Source organism: Saccostrea cucullata, unplaced genomic scaffold (assembly GCF_032062105.1).
Source record: "Saccostrea cucullata isolate Sc308-1 unplaced genomic scaffold, CSIRO_AGI_Scuc_v1 ctg1914, whole genome shotgun sequence".
Taxonomy (NCBI): Eukaryota; Metazoa; Mollusca; class Bivalvia; order Ostreida; family Ostreidae; genus Saccostrea; species Saccostrea cuccullata.
The window spans coordinates 72,381-87,820 of NW_026924855.1; positions in this window are offsets into that span (position 1 = coordinate 72,381).

Consider the following 15,440-nt stretch of genomic DNA (forward strand, 5'->3'; position numbering starts at 1 on the left):
TGTTCCAAATCATTAAGATGAATACTTTTGCTTCATTAACGTAGAATAAAATATTGATCATTAGAGGGTTATAGATAAAAGACTTTTGGCCCTTTTGAGCCCCTAATTTAAGGGGTCAGCCCCATTTTCTTGGTATCAAATGAAAGGTCTTGTGATTTTGAAGATTTTTTGTTCAGATTTCATTCTGAGATTTTTGTTTGTTGTAGAGATATACTAAATGAAAATATTTAGGGGCCACCGTACAAGTTCTTAATGGGGCCGTTTTACAAAACTTCAAAGTACGCATATTGTTTAGATCATTATTCTAACCATCTGTTGCTCAATATTGCTTTTTAAAATATTCCCCCTTTTGAGATATTAAGCGTCAAATATCTGACATTTTGGTCCCCGTCTGACCCTTAATTACGTAACGTATGATCAAAATCTTATCATATATTGTTGCAAATCGTTAAGATAAATATATTTGCTTCAGTAAAGTCTATCAAAATATTGAATATTAAAGGGTTATAGATAAAAGACTTTTGGCCCCTCTGAGCCCCTTATTTGAGGGATCACGCAGGGGGAATAAGGAAGCATACAAAATTTTCTACCTTGGCTAAATCAGTGCTGCATTATGACGTCATAGTGGGCAAGATGACGTCAATTTTAGAAATAAAGTTTTCGTACTATTGGTTTTTAGCTATGTAATTTCTAGAAAATGATTACAAACGTGAAAACATTAACAAAAATAAAGTGTGTTTATCTTGTTATGCTGTAGCAGTCATTATGATTGAAATCTACAATCGATGACGTCATATGTGTACATCAAGTAACTTGGAAATTGATTATGTCGTGTAAAGAGAATTTGGCTAAGACGGCATGTTCAAAGATATGTTAAATGGAGTTTAAAGGAAATATCGGAAATATTGTGTTAAATTCACAAGGAGTTCAATTAAATTGACAGGTATGCTAATTTATTTTCTTCGATTATATTGTCTTTCGAAGACAGTTAGCTATATTACGTATCCTGGTCGGCCTATTGTCTGTCATTCTCGACCACAAAATGCAACAGAACAACAATAAGCTGGATATTTCAAAACATACGATTTGTAAATATTGAAAGTTTGCGTTAAAACAGACTTGGAAAGTGCTGCTAGAATCCCGAGTTAAGCATGGTTGTACAAAAAAATCTCGATTCACATGTATAAAATTCAAAACAAAGGGTAAGGTTTCGAGCGAATGTGTGGAATAAATATTTTACGGACAAGATAGTGGGATTCTAGCAGCACTTTTTAGATAAAACAGATGTTTTTCAGCTATATTACATACTCAAAGAAATTATCAAACTCCGGGGTATTGTTGTTCGGTAAGCCTTTTTATTAAGGAAAATAAATAGAAGTCACGTGATGCCGTGGCGGTGATGCACGCCTTTACCTTAGACACGCTTTTATCTGCATGCAATAGTAAATAACAGTTTACGTTTATCAGTGGTTTTGCTAATTTATTAAACTAAATTTTCATCAAAAGTCTAAATTTCCCGAGAAATTACATATATGCTTCCTTAACATACCTGCGCAGCCCAATTTTCTTGATATCAAATGAAAGGTCTCGTGATTTTGAAGATTTTTTGTTCAGCACTTATTCAGAGATTTCCATTTCCAAAATATTGGAAATATTTAGGGGCCACCCCTACAAGTCCTTAGTGGGGCTGTTTTACGAAAATTTGAAGTATGGATATTGTTTAAACATTATTCTGACCATCTTTTGTTCAATATTGCATTTCAAAATATTCCCCCTCTTTGAGATATAAAGCGTCAAAGATTTGACATTCTGGCCCCTTCTGACCCCTAATTACGTAACATATGATCAAAATTTTATCATATATTGTTGCAAATTGTTAAGATGAATACTTTTTATTTGAGGGGTCAGCCCCTTTTTCTTTATATCAAATGAAAGGTCTTGTGATTTAGAAGATTTTTGTCTGCACTTATTCAGAGATTTCTATTTGTTATGGAGATATGCAAAATAGAAATATTTAGGGGCCAACCCTACAAGTCCTTAATGGGGCCGTTTTACAAACATTTGAAGTATGGATATTGATGAGAACATCATTCTGACCATCTTTTGTTCAATATTGCTTAACAAAATACCCCCCCCCCCCCTTTTTGAGATATAAAGCGTCAAAGATTTGACATTCTGTCCCATTGTGACCCCTGATTACGTAACATATGATCAAAATCTGATCATATATTGTTGCAAATCGTTAAGATAAATACTTTTGCTTCAGTAATGTATAGTAAAATATTGATCATTAGAGAGTTATAGATAAAAGACTTTTGGTCCCTCTGAGTCCCTAATTTAAGGGATCAGCCCCATTTTTCTGACATCAAATGAAAGGTCTTGTAATTTTGCACATTTTTTCTTCAATATGCTTTAACAAATTATGAACGCGTATAAAGATATGAAGCAAAATGTGTCAAATTTTTTTTTAGATATTTCTGAGACATTTTTTCGAGCCCTACCGAGTTCAAGCGCCTAAAGATTTGGAGACCCAATTACAACTCACCAAACCTTCCATTACTTTCACTGAAAATCTTAAGTCGATATCTTTAGTCATTTAGGAGGAGTTTCCTGGACAAGCCAACCCTCTGAAAATCTGAAAATCAGAAAATCGACCATATCTCACGACCGGAAGTGATATCATCAAAAAGCAAAAAACCATAAAGATCAATTAATTATCTTTTAGATCTTAAAGTTTGGTATAAATCGGACGAGCCAACTCCTAGAAATCGCTTGCACAAAATCTGTTGTAGGAAAAATAATAATTACTAGAGCCGAGCTCGTTGCAAAGCAACGAGTAAGTCTTCCGTCCGGTTTTGACCGGAAGTGAAGGAACAAAAAGAAATCAATGCGATAAGTAGTCTCCACTTACTTTATAATTTCAATTTTGCCTCCAAACCTTAAAAATAAGCCATTTTTGCTACTTCAGGTTTGACCAGAAGTGACGACAATGGACGGAAAAAATACTTTTATGCTCCCAGAGACATATGTGACCCAAAAACTTGTCGATAACGGCAAAAAAAACGTGTTTTATGACTACTTCCGGTTTGGCCGGAAGTCACGACGCCGGACGTATTTTGACTCCCCCAGTAAATTGAGCTTGACAATATGAACAACTTTTTCTTTGATGTATTACAAATTCTCAATGCTTTTTGAGATATAAAGGAAAAAATGTTTGACCTCTCTAGGCCCTTATTATTAGGGGCCAGACCTTTTTTATGAGATATAATTTGAAAGATCTTGAGATTCTAGACTTCTTTTGTTCTATATATTTTAACAAAATATTTCCAGGTAAAAAGATATCACAGAAAATGTGTCAAAAAATTTGAGATTCGCGAAAGGACCATTTTCGGGCCATAGCCAGCGCCGACATGCGGCACTTCCGAAAAAAATGAAATCATTTTCCCATATCTATAGACTTAGGACTATCATACCGGAAAATTTCACGTTTCTATCTTGAGTCATTTCTGAGAACGTTCGCGGACAACCTGACCCTACAAAAATCACAAAATCGACAATATCTCCAAAGTGGAAGTGACGTCAGCAAATGAAAAAAATGCATAAGGTTCCAGTAATCTTACATAAGTCCTGAAAGTTTCATGGAAATCCATCGAGCCGTTTCCGAGAAATCGCGTGCACAAAATCGGTAAGAAAAAAAGAATAATAATAATAACTAGAGCAAAGCTCGTTACAAAGCAACGAGTAGGTCTTCCGTCCTGTTTCACCGGAAGTAGCTTTCATTTTCAACAAAAATGAGAAATGACCATTTTAAATGGTTTGAATCCTCTAAAGCTATGTTAATTAATGCAAATATACGGAATTTTTCCTACTTCTTAACCGGAAGTGACGACGACGTATGGAAAATTAATTTTTATGCTCCAAGAGACATATGTTACCCCCAAAAAACTTGAAAGGAACGGCAAAAATCTACGTTTTGACTACTTCCGGTTTGGCCGGAAGTGACGACACCAGACGTATTTAGACGACTCAAGTAGATTAAGCTGGTCATTTTAAACAACTTTGCTTCTTTCAATTATTACAAATTCTCAATGCTTTTCGACATATCAAGTAAACACTTTTGGCCCCTCTAGATATTAAATTTTAGGGGTCAGCCCTTTTCTCAAGATAACATTTAAAAGATCTCAAAATTCTTCACAACTTCTGTTCAATATGTTTTAACAAATATTTACGAGTAAAACAATATCATAGAAAAAGTGTAAACATTTTAAAACTCTCTATATGACTTTTTTCAGACCATACCGAGCGTTAACATGAAATACTTCCGGTGAAAGTTAACAACACAATGCAAATCTACATTTGTTGCTCTATCTTCTAGTAAAAGTTTCATCTTCCTGTAATGAGCGGTTTTTAAGAAGAGCGATGTACAAAATGACCCTTAAAAAGCACAAAATTACAAAAATCTTAGAACCGGAAGTGACGTCTTCAAAATGAAAAAAAATCATCAAGTTTTTTTATGTTCTATCAAACCTGAAAGTTTCATAAAAATATAACCAACCGTTTTTGAGAAATCACGTGCACATCAGGGAAAAAAAGAAGAACTAAAAGCTCTTTGCAAAGCAACGAGTAGGTCTTCCGTCCGGTTTTTACCGGAATTGCCGGAAGTGACGGAACAAAGGAAAGTATTGAGCTAAGTAGTCTCCAGTGACCTTATAATTTCAATTTTGCATCAAAAACTTCAAAATGAGACATTTTTGGGGATTTCCAGTTTGACTGGAAGATACGACGACGGACGGAAAAATTACTTCTCATTCTCTCAGAGACATATATAACCCAAAAACCTGTTAAGAACGGCAAAAACATGATTTTCCACTACTTCCTGTTTGGCCGGAAGTGACGATGCCGGACGTATTTTGACGACTTCAATAGATAAAGCTTGACATTTTGAACAACTTTGCTTCTTTGAAGTATTACAAGTTCTCAATACTTTTTGAGATATAAAGGAAAAATGTTTGGCCCCTCTTGGTCCCTTATTTTAGGGGCCAGTTCTTTTTTCGAGATATCATTTGAAAGATCTTGAAATTCTACACTTCTTTTGTTCTATGTGTTTTCACAAAATATTTCTAGGTAAAAAGTTAGAGTAAAAAAGATGATAAAAATTTTGAAAAATGTGATATGACCTTTTTTGGGCCATAGCGAGCGCCGACGTGCGGCACTTCCAATAAAAATTAAATTTCTTGTACATATCTATAGACTTTGGTCTTTCTTATCTGAAAGTTTCAAGTTCCTATCTTGAGCCATTATTGAAAAAGTCTGCAGACAAACCGACCTTTTAAAAATCATAAAATCGACAATATCTCCAAACCAGAAGTAAAGTCATCAAATCAGAAAAAAATGCATAAGTTTCAAGTGATGTAACATAAGTCCTGAAAGTTTCATGGAAATCCATCGAGCCGTTTTCTAGAAATTGCGTGCCCAAAATCGGTAAGAAAAAAACAATAATAATAATATACTAGAGCCGAGCTAGTTGCAAAGCAACGAGTAGGTGTCCCGTCCTGTTTGACCGGAAGTAGCTTTCATTTTTAACAAAAATGAGAAATAATGCCTAAAAATGGTTTGAATCCTCTAAAGCTATGTTAATTAATGCAAAAATATACAAATTTTTGCTACTTCCGGTTTAACCAGAAGTGACAACGACGGACGGAAAATTAATTTTATGCACCTAGAGACATTTGTTACCCAAAATCTTGCAAGAACGGCAAAAATATGCGTTTTTGACTACTTCCGGTTTGACGGGAAGTGACGACGTCGGACATATTTTGACGTCACAAATAGATTAAGCTTGGCAATTTGAACAACTTTGCTTCTTTGACGTATTACAAATTCTCAATACTTTTTGAGATATCAAAAACTTTTGGTCCCTCTAGATCCCTTATTTTAGGGGTCAGCCCTTTTTTCGAGATATCAATTAAAATATCTTAGAATTCTTCACAACTTTTGTTCTATATGTTTTAACAAAATATTTACAAGTTAAACAATATCATAGAAAAAGTGTTAGAAATTTTTTAAACGCTCAATATTGCTTTTTTCAGACCATACCGAGCGTTAACGTGCAGTACTTCCGGTAAAAGTCAACAACACAATGCAAATCTACATTTGTTGCTCTATCTTCCAGACAAGGTTTCATCTTCTTGTGATGAACGGTTTTTAAGAAGAACGACAGACAAAATGACCCTTAAAAATCATAAAATTGCGAAAATCTTCGAACCGGAAGTGACGTCATCAAAATGAAAAAAAAAATGCATCAAGTTTTCAATATGTTCTATCAGACCTGAAAGTTTCATAAAAATCTAACGAGCCGTTTTCGAGAAATCCCGAGAAATCTGGGAGAAAAAAAATAATAAGAACTAACTAGATACGATCTCATTGCGAGCAACGAGTGGGTCTTCCGTCCAATTCTTGATGAGATGAGATAAGATTTTGATTGCGATTTTCATTCTTAAATAATGATTTACCACAATATGTAAAAAGACATTGATTTAAAAGATCGGCCTTTTGCCCCCAACGGCCCTTAATTTTAGGAATCTGCCCTTTTGATTATTGATTATTTCATCTTAAAGCTCTTAAGATTTTGAACATTTTTTCTTCAACAACTATTCAGAGATGCTTTTTGTTTTTGAGCTATTAGCAAAAGAAATATTAAAGGGCCAACCCTTCAACTCCTTAATGGGGACGTTTAGCAAAAAATGAAAGGTTGCATCTTGTTCAGAACATTATCTTGAACATCTTTTGTACAATATTGCTTATCAAAATATTTCTTCCTTTCGAGATACAAAGCGTCAAAGATTTAGCATTCCGGCCCCTTTGGGCCCCTAATTATGAACAATACGACATAAAAACCATAATATATAGTTGTAGATGGTTGATATAAACATCTTTGCTTCATAAATGTATAACAAAATATCAACTGATAAAGAGTTATCGGTCAAAGACTTTTGGTCCCTCTTGGCCCCTAATTCGAGTGCCCAGCCCCTTTTTCGTGATCTTATTTAAAAGATCATAAGATTTTGAACATTTTGTGTTCAACAAGTGTTCAGAAATTATTTTTAGTTTTTGAGGTATTAGCAAAAGAAATATTTAGGGGCCAGCCCTTCAACTCCTTAATAGGGACGTTTAGCAAAACATGAGAGGTTGCATATTGTTGCATATTGTTCAGAACATTATTTTGAAGATCTTTTGTTCAATATTGTTTAACAAAATATTTCATCCTTTCGAGATATAAAGCGTCAAAGATTTAGCATTCCTGCCCCTTGTGGCCCCTTATTATGTAAAATACGACATAAAAACCATAATATATAATTGTAGATGGTTGAGATAAACATCTTTGCTTCATTAATGTATTACAAAATATTAACTGATAAAGAGTTATCGGTTAAAGACTTTTGGCCCCTGTTGGCCCTTAATTCGAGTGCCCAGCCCCCTTTTCAGGATCTCATCTTAAAGATCTTAAAATTTTGAACATTTTGTGTTCAATAACTCTTCAGAAATTATTTTTAGTTTTTGAGGTATTAGCAAAAGAAATATTTAGGGGCCAACCCTTCAACTCCTTAATGAGGACGTTAAGCAAAAAATGAGAGGTGGCATATTGTTCAGAACATTATCTTGAACATCTTTTGTTCAATATTGCTTATCAAAATATTTCTTCCTTTCGAGATATAAAGCATCAAAGATTTGGCATTCTGGCCCCTTGTGGCCCCTAATAATGTACCATACGACAGGAAAATCATAATATATTGTTGTAGATTGTTAATCTTAACATTTTTTGTTCAATAATACATACCAAAATATTGACTGATAAAGAGTTATCGATTGAAGACTTTTGGCCCCTTTTTGCCCTTAATGTGATGAGTCAGCGCTTTTTTCTAGGTATAATACGACAGATCTTGATGTTCAGCACAAATGATGTTCAGTATGTTTTAACAAAATATTTATACTTTAAAAGATATGATGCGAAATGTCTCAAAAAATCGGTCATGATTCGTGTCCTAAATTTTGACCCCTACCATACTAGGCACTTCCGGAAAACATCCTGACCCAGGTGCAATATGGCCACATGTCCTCTATCATCCCTGAAAATTTCTGCTTTCTAGCTTGAACCGTTCTTGAGTTCCATCACAGACAAGGGGGTCCTCTAAATTTCGATCAAAGCGCGATAACTTCCGACCGGAAGTGAATATCACTACTAAGTCAAAAACGTACTGACATTCCCATTTTTTACTGACAAACTTAGAAAATTACCGACAATGTGCTGTCGTTACTGTAAAACTTAGACAATTACTGACCTTTTTACTGCCGGTGCTGATAAACTTAGAAAAGTGCTGACAATCTTAGTCGGTGCTGAAAAACTTAGACAATTACTGACCCGTTTACTGTCCCTGCTGAAAAACTTAGACAAGTGCTGACATTTACTGATAATTACTGTCCCTATTGTTCTCGCTCTTGGGGAGGCTGCAGTGGTGTGAAAATGACTGTGTGTTATACTTTGCGTTTAAAAACAGTCTTATTTTAATTTTTGATGAAAAAAATTTATGTGTAGAATATATCTATCCAAGTTCAATTAAAGAATTAAAATTAATTATTCATCAAGTTAGTTTTCATCTATTTAGTATTAATTTCTTTGCACACAGATATCTGACTTTAGAGACCCCCCCCCTTTTCACGATTGGAAAGTTGTATTCATTTTCTTTTCACAAAAAGGATAGATGTCTCTTGTTAAAATAGGGAATCTATTAAAATATTTTATAATTACTCATAGGTAATTCAGTTTCCTAATGTTCTCGGACATCTGTACAAGTCAAATAATTTTTTACCCCTGTTAACGGATTTCCGGTTTCATTTGCTCATACGGGAGTTCCCCTATTGAACAGTACAGTATTCCACTTATAAACTTGTACTATGCCTTGTTTATTTTGTCACTTAAAACATTTTACCGGTATCTAAATGAATGGTTGGTTGGTCGCTTACACAGGGTTCATATGTACTCAATGTCGGAGACTAATAAATATTTATCAGACTATCAATAAAAATTCATGTACTAGTAGCAATTATAGTAATCTTACGGTCTCTCTTCTCTCTCTCTCTCTCTCTCTCTCTCTCTCTCTCTCTCTCTCTCTCTCTCTCTCTCTCTCTCTCTCTCTCTCTCTCTCTCTCTCTCAAATATACAAACAGTACTGACGCTTTAAATTACTTGAAAAGTACTCTTTTTATTCACATTGCCGGGGGGGGGGTGTAGATCACGATTTAGTTTTTTAAGTATTAAATATTTTTTAATCATGATTCAATTTGAACAAAAATATTTCATGTTTCATACTTACCATTTCCCCATGGAGCTATCGGTGAATTGGAATTAATCTAATTTTATGTGCCGAAGTTAAATTTCATCTCATTAAAGTAGGTAGGCGTAGGGGATGTTATGATGTTATCATAATAATAAGGCAGAAGGTGGACTTGTCTAGTAAAATATTTTACGAAGTAGTGAAAATTGAAAGTCATAAGCCCGTCCAACCAGTGCTAACAAATATTTATTTCAAACCCTGTAGTATACATGTATAATCCCCCCCTTCACACATTACCTGAAAAAAATATTTTAGTATACTTGAAAAGGATTTATAAAAATGTGTAATTTTTTTTAATGATGCAAATTTCTATGTCCATTTGATCAATTTATACCCGTCATGATATATTTTATTCAGGTTTTATTAACATCTTTCTATTTCATAAGATTAAGATTATTCGCTAACTGTAGGTGCCCACAATCTTCCGTGTCGAGTTGCCGTTCATCTCTCTCTTTCTCTCTCTCTCTCTCTACAAAAAATCAATATCGACCCAGGCAAAGTTTAAAATATGGTTAAACTCCGGCTGATTTTTTTTACTGTCATGATATTGCCGCATATAAATTGTTTTTTTTTATTTTTAAGTATTCTAAATTACTGATAAAAAGTTAAGAAAATATACTATGAACTATTTTTTATTTGATTTGATAATCAAACAAATTCCTCACTTCACTGTCCCACACCCAGACTAACACAACTTAACAAAAAAGATGTAATGTACCCCTTCTTATATATATTTATCCTTGCTTAAATCTTTAAAAAGTGTGTGTCTTTCCCCGGTTGGTTTTCACATCATTCTTCTTTTTCATTAATCGTTAATTTTATCTTACGTCGGTGTAGTTAGAAAAATAATTTATTTAATCTAAGAAGAGGTTGAAGGATTGTAGATTGCAGTTTTATAATACGTTTGAGTTGGTGTTGAATTTCTCAAATTTCTCAAATTCTGTGTTGAAGAGTCTACCTGTCGCCGTAATGTTGCGTAACTAACTTCCAGTGAAATCCGGCGAGTGGTCTTCTGTATAATACTGCAGTGACACCTATTGTCTTCTTTACCCGCTACCGTACACACTCGGATCGCCTCAGGCGGTTTCTTCTACACACAGGTGCTTCACAGAGTTTCCGTGAAAGATTATGTAATTCGGCAGGATACCAGCTAAATGACTTGAATAATTTTGGACGAATAAAAAGCGCAGTGTTACAGTACTGTAAAATAATGATACTGGTTTCGATACCGAACAAAGCTATGAAACGTCGATTGATTAAGTTAATTAAATTTATGATTTTTTTTTTAATTAAACAGATAAAAAAGAGTGCAAACTTAATCACGACAGTATTCTGTGCTCTACTTCAGTAAAATTAATAAATAAATGTTCATTGTTCTACATTTAGTTCGCACGTAACCCCCCCCCCCCCCTTTAAATTTGAAAAGAAACTAGATCCATGTGAACGTCTACCGACACTCTATTTGAAAAGAACATTCTATCAACGTTTTGTTTCAGGAGTATGCATAGACAAATCATGATAATAAAAATGCAATGGTTTTACATACATTTGAATTAAAATAACACTTTCGGGTGGGGATCCAGAAAATCCAGATTCGAAAATCAGCTTAAAGATGTACATTGTTTCAGATGAACAATGCGGACAGTAACTAAATTGTCAAAGGATCAATGATCGATGCAGGCCCGTAGCCCCCCCCCCCCCCCCCCTCTCCACCTGCCCAATAGTCTTTTTTTTTATTTAAATCTCTGGTCTGTCTTTTAATTTTTTTTCTTCTTGCAAATGCTTGGATTCGAGTTAGTTTGACTGCACAAAATCAAATTTAGGCGGCCTCCACATTATTAAAATTTTTACGTGATATGAAATCTATAACAAACGGTTTTCCTCAAAAGGGGGCACCCAAAGCCTCACCGCGTGCTATGAGTTTTAATTTGAATAAATTAAATCAAAATTGAATAAAACACATTTAATCTAACAGTTGAATTCTTTGAATTAAATCAAATTTAAGTCTCTAAATTATAATTAAAGAAAGTCAGGGAGTTAATGTTAATTAAGAAAATATCATAAACTGCATGTCATATAATAACAATGTTTTATTATAAAAAGGAAAGAACCTCTGAAAATTTTCATATCTCACAACTAAACGAAGATTTTCATTTTTTTAACTGCTTATCGTTTTGACGGTTTTGAAATTTTATCCCTTCTCTTGAAAATATTTTTTTTTTACAAATAAATTTTCAATAAATCGATCAAAGAAGCTTTTTTTCAATCTTTTCTTCTGGACATATTTAAAAATTATATGAAAAAACAAATAAATGAAATAATAATTTATGTTAAAATAAAAAAAAAACAAATTTAACACCTCTGCAGCCTCCCCGAGAGCGAGAACAATAAGGACAGTAATTATCAGTAAATATCAGAACTTGTCTAAGTTTTTCAGCAGGGACAGTAAACGGGTCAGTAATTGTCTAAGTTTTTCAGCACCGACTAAGATTGTCAGCACATTTCTAAGTTTATCAGCACCGGCAGTAAAAAGGTCAGTAATTGTCTAAGTTTTGCAGTAACGACAGCACATTGTCAGTAATTTTCTAAGTTTGTCAGTAAAAAATGGGAATGTCAGTACGTTTTTGACTTAGTAGTGTATCCCTTAAATAATATGCCGGAATTATGTCAGATGTCAACACATCTACCATTAAAATTTGAAGAAAATCGGTCGAGACATCTCTGAGAAATCTCCTGCACAAAATTTGTAAAGAAAAAAAAAGAATAAGAAAAGTGAAAAAGAAACCGAAGAATAATAGAAGGGTCTTCCGCTGAAGACGGAAGACCCTAATAATATTAATAATAAAAGTGAAATAGAAACCGAAGAATAATAGAAGGGTCTTTCGCTGAAGACGGAAGACCCTAATAAAGGTAAAAAAGAAACCTAAGAATAACAGAAGGGTCTTTCGCTGAAGACGGAAGACTCTAATAAAGGTAAAAAAGAAACCTAAGAATAATAGAAGGGTCTTCCGCTGAAGACGGAAGACCCTAATTATAAGAAACAATAGAATCACTATCAGGTCTTCCGTGAAACCGGAAGACCTTAATAATAACTAGAGCAAAGCTCGTTACAAAGCAACGAGTAAGTCTACCGTCTGGTTTTGACCGGAAGTGCCGGAAGGGACGGAACAAAAGAAAGCAATGAGCTAAGTAGTCTCCAGTGACTTTATAATTTCAATTTTGCATCAAAACCTTCAAAAAGCCATTTTTTGCTACTTCCGGTTTGACTGGAAGTGACGACGACGGACGGAAAGATTACTTTTTATGCTCCCAGAGACAAATGTAACCCAAAATCTTGTCGAAAAAAAAGCGTGTTTTGAACAACTTTGCTTCTTTGACGTATTACAAGTTCTAAATAGTTTTTGAGATAAAAAGAAAAATCTTTCGGCCCATCTCAGCCCCTGATTCAAGGGGCCAGTCCTTTTTGTGGGGTATCAGTTAAAAGATCTTGGAATTCTGTACTTTTTTTGTTCTACATGTTTTAACAAAATATTTCCAAGTAAAAAGATATCGTAAAAAATGTGTCAAAAATTTTGAAATTCGCGATAGGACTTTTTTCGGCCCATAGCGAGCGGCACTTCCGGAGAAAGAGAGTGTTGTGTGAAAAAAGAGCACACGTTGCTCTATCATCGCTGAAAATCTCATGTTTCTGTCTTAAGGCATTTTCGAGAAAAATGATGGACAAAGAGACCTTCTGAAAATCACAAAATCGCGAAAATCTCAAAACCGGAAGTGACGCCATCAAAACAAAAAATTATTTGTCAGGTTTGTTTGTTGTTCTATCAGTCCTGAAAGTTTCATGAAAATCTATACAGCCGTTTTCGAGAAATCGCGTGCACAAAATCGGTTAGAAAAAAAAATAATAATAACTAGAGCAAAACTCGTTGCAAATCAAAAGTTCTTCCACCCATTTTTTGACCGGAAGTGCCCAAAGTTACGTCAACAAAAGAAAGCAATGAGCTTAGTAGTCTCAACTGACTTTATAATTTCAATTTTGCATCAAAACCTTCAAAATAAACTTTTTTGGCTACTTCCGGTTTGACTCGAAGTGATGTCGACGGACGGAAAATTGAGAATTTTGCATCAAGTGACATATGTTACCCAAAAACATGTCAAAAATGGTCAAAAAATCCTTTTTTTGACTACTTCCAGTTTGACCGAAAGTGACGTTATTTGACGACTTTTAACTATTCGGGCTTCATTTCTGGCTGATATCAAAGCCGAAAGACAAGAAAAAACTCAATTTAAACCATTTTTTCTATTTCTTTTGATTCAAGAGAGAAAGTTAAATTTTTAGTTAACTTCCGGTATAAACCGGAAGTACTTCAAATCAATGCTTTTTGTTGACGATTGTGAATATAAACGTAAGTTCTGTTTGCCTTTATTTACGAAGGTTAAATTTTTTTAAAAATCTGAAAATTAAACATCACTTCCTGTGTCAACCGGAAGTGACGGATGCCAAATTAAAAGACGTATTACATATCTTAAAGAGATGTTTTACTATCCCTGAAAATTTCGTGATTCAATCTTGAGTGGTTTACAAGAAGATGCGTGGACAAAATGACGATTTTAAAAATGAAAATCGGACAAAAAATGCAACCGGAAGTGATTTTTTTTAAAATGAAAAAAAAGTCTAGAGATATTACAAAAATGCATCATTCCTGAAAAAAATCATTGAAATCGGTTCAGTAGTTTCCGAGAAATCTCGTGTACTATGGAAAGGGAAAAATAATAATAATGGGAAACATAAGAAAAACAGTAAGGTCTTCCGGAGGAAGTCGGAAGACCTTAATAAAAATAGTGGAAAAAAAACCCCTAAGAATAACAGTAAGGTCTTCCGCTGAAGTCGGAAGACCTTAATAAAAGTGAAAAAGAAACCTAAGAATAACAAGAAGGTCTTCAGCTTAAGACGGAAGACTTTAATAAGAAACAAAAGTGATGAATCACTATAAGGTCTTCCGTATAGACGGAAGACCTTAATAATAAGAAACAATAGAATCACTATAAGGTCTTCTGTGAAGATGGAAGACCTTAATAATATTCCAGTTTGACCAGAAGTGACGTCACCGGATGCATTTTGTCGACTTTAATAGATTAAGCTTGACATTTTGATCACTGTCCATATTGAACGTATTACAAATTCTCAATACTTTTTGAGATATCTAGAAAAAAACTTTTGGCCCCTCTAGATCCCTAATTTAGAGGTCAGCCCTTTTTCCGACATTTCATTTGATATATCTAATTCTGCACAAATTATGTTCTATTTATTCTAACAAAATATTTTTAATTAAGAAGATAAAAGCAAAGTATGAGTAATTTTTGGCTCTTTTAAGCGTTCTAACTTTTGACCCCATATATAGCGCCATTTAAAAAAATAAAATCGTAGACAATGAACACGCATTGTGAGGCTCTAACTCACAATCATAATGTCTTCAATCCAGCAATTTTAAAATTAAATACATATTTTTAATTTCAAGATGAAGACCACCTTAAACAAAATTATCTAAATGTAATGATGTACGTGTACAACCATGTCCAAATAGATATACTCAGAAGTTGTTTTTTTCTGGTTAAGGGTGGTCTTTTCCTACAGTTTGTCATTGTTTAGGTGGATACCTCAGTATTCTCCTATATTCTCCTTATAAACTGATCGTGTTTGTACTTATCATATGAGGAAACAACTACTATTTGAATATTTGTTTATGTGATTTGCTTTAAGGCATGTATTAACTAACAATGTATGACAAAATTCTGTTTGAACAATATATTTAAAAAGATACTACTAGAGTAGGCGAAAGTGACTATCAAATGCACTATGGCTCTTTCTTCGAATCATGCATGATCTTTGGGGATATGGATGGAGGATCAAATTTTTACAAAGTAATAAATAGGCAGAGAAAAATTATATGCACCCTCAAGAAATATAAAAATCACGCGCCGCCCCCTCCCCGTTAAATTTTCAATACAAAGCTGATTTCTGTGTTGTTTTTTTTTTTCTCGCTGATATGC